This window comes from Lissotriton helveticus, chromosome 3_1 (assembly GCF_964261635.1).
Source record: "Lissotriton helveticus chromosome 3_1, aLisHel1.1, whole genome shotgun sequence".
NCBI classification, from domain to species: Eukaryota; Metazoa; Chordata; class Amphibia; order Caudata; family Salamandridae; genus Lissotriton; species Lissotriton helveticus.
Window position 1 is genome coordinate 1,724,016,227 of NC_136061.1, and position 4,093 is coordinate 1,724,020,319.

General features: G+C 48.2%; 1 pseudogene; it reads right to left on the reverse strand.

Annotated features, from left to right (window-relative positions):
* Nucleotides 1–1,246: 1,246 nt before the first annotated feature.
* Nucleotides 1,247–1,986, reverse strand: LOC144824305 (calpain small subunit 1-like; annotated as a pseudogene).
* Nucleotides 1,987–4,093: the final 2,107 nt, after the last annotated feature.

A 4,093-nucleotide genomic window follows, 5' to 3' on the forward strand; every position in this document is an offset into this window, starting at 1 on the left:
TATCCCCAAATTCCTTAGGACAAATGTCAGGAGCATTCAGTCTAAACATAGAAGGCCATAACAAACAGAATGTGCTGTCAGCTATGACTGTTATGGGTGCACCTGAATAAGCCATGACTTGCAGAGACTTCTCTCCAATAAAAGCTAGACAAAACAAACCCTCCATTTTACCCAAGTCCTGTCCATTTTCAATGGTGATTACAACATTAGACAAATTATATGTGCAACTATGAACAGTATTGTCAGGATTGTCCTGACCAGTTTCATGTTGTACGTCAACACTAAGTATACTTGTTTTATGAACAGTGGTCTGTGACCTACAAATTGTGTGAAAATGCCTACATTTTTTGACACCCTATACATTTCTTACCAATAGTAGGACATATGGGATTGTTACCAATATGAGTCTTAGAGCCACAGCAATAAGATACATCCCTTTTCTTTCTTTTCTTGCTCAACTTGATGGCAGAAATGGTACTATGAACAATTACAAGTGCAACAGAAGGCTGTCCCTCATGTGAAGCTAGAGCTTGAGTAGACAGAATGGAAAGTGAAGGATTGCGATGGGTAAGTAATCTGTCTTGCATCTTCTTGGAGAAACAATTGGAAACAAATTGATCTCATATAGGTGTAAACGGAATTCTCAAATTCACAAGGAGCAGCTAAGACATGCAAAGCAACTATATACTCTTCTACAGTTTCAGCAATAGCCTGTTTGCGCATAGCGAAACTATGCCTCTCTAACAATACGCTGGATTCCTCAGAATATTGTTTCTTAAGCCTCTCTTTAGCCTCAATATACACATTCCACACAGAATCACCCGCAGGGCTATAACAGGAAGATGGTCAAAACATTCCGGCCTGCAATACACAGGTGACTGAAAAGCAGTGCGAGTTTTCTGGAAGGTGTGTAATCAAGGCCATCTATGGCAACCAGTAATGCTCAAAATTGTGTAGCCATTGCTTTTATTTAACTTCTGGTTTACCAGGTCTCTGTAAAAAAGGTGGAGAATGTAATACATTCTGTGAAGAGGCATTACCTGAAAAGGAAAGTTATTAAAATTACAGTGATAAAATACCACTTAGAGTAAGCATAACATTCTAAAAAATATAAATTTCGAGGAAGAAAATACAAAAAACGTGGTATACAGTAAAAAAAAAACAGAATCCAAAGTATACAGCACAATCCACAAGCATTTGCAATGCAATAGGTCTCCCAGTAATTAAGTTTGAGCTTTTGGCATTGCTAAATTACCAGCATTTGTTGCAGCTGCTCATTGAGCTGAAACCCAGCAGCCTGCAGGGCTGCTGGTATTTCGGAACTCCTGATGAAGCCTTCCTGATTGCGGTCGAAACTTTTGAACACGCACTGCCACTTATTGATGTTGTTCCATAGGTACTTGAACTGGTCAAAGCCCAGCTTCCCCGTGCCATCACTGTCCATGACAGCCACCATGCTACGGCATGAGTCCAGGCTAAAGCCTTCGGTCCTCAGGTCTTAGTGTTGAGTAACCACCTTGTTCAGGATGTTCATCAGCTCCGTTGGGCAAACCTCCATGTCCTCCCCGGCCAGCTGCAGGAAGAGGCGGCGGAATTGGCGGACATCTGGGCTTTCATTGGCTTCCACATTGGTAAAATTGCTGCGGGGAGGAGGTGGGGGCTCAGGGTTGTAGCTTGCTGCTGCTTCACTGATGATGTTAATAATTCCTCCGAGAATGCCACCGGCACCACCAAAACCCCCTCCACCACCTCCACCTCCACGGCTCCCACCAGCACTGCTGCCGCCACCACCTCCACCACTGCTGCCACCCTGGCCCGGTATCAACCCTCCAATTACGTTCATGATGCCACCTGCCTGGCCACCTTTTGATATTCCCCCGAGTGCCTGTTTCACGAGGAACATTTTGACGGGGTTGGTGGTGGTCGTAAGGCCGTCTCTGAAGGGTCGCCGAAGGGCTTTGCTGGATCCCGGGGCGAAGCAGCGTTTTCCTCTCCGCCTGCCTCTGCACACTGGAACGGGCTGCTCCGCCTCGATGCTCCCTCCTCGCCCATGTCTGTGCTGCCAAGAGACGAGCCGAGCAGGGCGCCTCCGCCGCACGAATTAAAGGGGCACCTCCTCGCCCTGACTGGAAGTTCGTGTCTGTCAAGAAATGATGAACTGCGTCTGCAGAAGAGATCGCTCTTGGTCCAGTGATGGTGCCGAGGTCTGTCTATCGATCTCGTGCTGATTCTTGTAATTTAGCAGTAATGCATACACTGTCTTGTTGTAGTCCTGGGATGTACTTTTAAAATCATACACGTATTATTTTCTATTTAAGGATCCATTAGCCGCTCACTCCGGGGAACAGCTGGTCCCATAGGAAGCTGACAACTGCTCTGGCCCTGGGACTAGGGATGTGAGAAGTGCTGCAGCATCACCATTTAAAATCCGAATGCTCCCCAGATGCGCCGCAATGTCCTGCCGTGTGATGAACTACAAAATGACGTCATAGCGTAGACGTTTGTAGTTCGCACTCCGGAAGCCCGCGCACGCGCCCACGGATGGCCAGAGAAGCAGTGCTGGTGACGTGGGGCTCCCATGCCCGAGGGAGAGCCCCGCGGAGTCTGCAGAACTCAAGAAAGCCGGTAAGTGGGGCTTAGTTGGAGGGGGGAGGGAGGGAGGAGGGAGGGTGCGCTTCTGTGTGTGTGTGTGTGCAGCTGCGGGCGGGGGGTCTGTATGTGTGTGCGTGCGTGTGTGTAGGTGCGCTCGTGTGTGTGTGTGTCTCTGTTTCTGCGCATGCGTGCAGGGGGAGGTGTGGCTGTGTGGCAGCTTTCCAGGAGAGGAGACAGGAGCTGGCCACAGCGAGCACGTTCGCGTGCGCATGGCCCGCTCCATTCCCTGCGCGTGGCCAGCTCCTGTCCCCTCTCCTGGGAAGCAGAGTCACTCACAATAGGTCTCTGGCGAGACAGTGCTTTCGCGCGGTTTAATGCCAGGAGACCTAAAAAACCACTGTAAAATAGCCTCTGTATGAGGATAAAGAAGAGTTGAAGCAGGAAGTAGAGAAGTCAGTAGAAGTAATGCAGTCTAGGCAGCCCAAACAGAAAGTGACAGCATCAAGGCACCACAGTAAAGTGGGCTGGTCTGGCCGGGCTGGAGCTAGAATGCAGAATCCGAAGACCGAAGCTCGCACAGCAGAGGAATTACACAAACCGAAGCACACAGGAAACTGTGAAGGCCAACGGAAAGCTGTGTGAAGCTAGCAGCCGAATCAGGAGAAATCCAAAGTGCGCGGAGACACAGGCCGCATTGCCTAGTGCCAGTCTCAAGCATAATTTGGGTGACCAACCGTCCGTAAATTTCACGGACAGTGCGTAATTTGGACCTCACGTCCGTTGTCCGTGAGGATCCCTTTTAGGGACGCCTTTTGTCCGTAATTTTGGCCATTGCAGGGAACAGCGCTGCTCCCCTGTGAGAGGCCTCACCCCCACTGATGGGGCCACCTCGCACTCCTCCTGGAGCACAAGAGCAGCCCCACCCGTCCCTTGTCATTCTGTATGCCGGGTAATTACCACATACAGAATGACAATGGGCAGTCTGGGCTGGCACAGCATTTGGCGGCCTCCTCCTGCCTCAGTGTACAGCAGGGCATTCTGTAAGATAAAAGGTAAAACGCTAATGCTGCAACTTTAGCAACGTTGGAAAACATTTTATGTAAAGAAGACTGTAAAATAAGTTAAAAAGAACGGGTTATCGTTCTTTCACTGTATCATCATTTTTTAACTGAAGTATTTTTAATATTATAATCAACAAAGCCATGGTTGCTGCATTTTTATTTTAAGCAACTAACAACCACTGACAAAGTCAATAGTCCTGGCTTGTTGTTGGTGTAATGATACTTGCTGTATTATATATCTGGATGCAATGACAGAAACAACATAATACCAGTCGGGCGGAACACCATGCTAAGTGCTGATTTTTAGCCTAGGTGTTTTAATTACATCCTTAATTACAGCGAACACCCCCTTTGAAGAGACCCCCCAGTTTTTTTTACACCACTTAAAGCCCTGGAAACACCATGTCACAGTCACCTCACATCCTGGCACTGTTCATCAT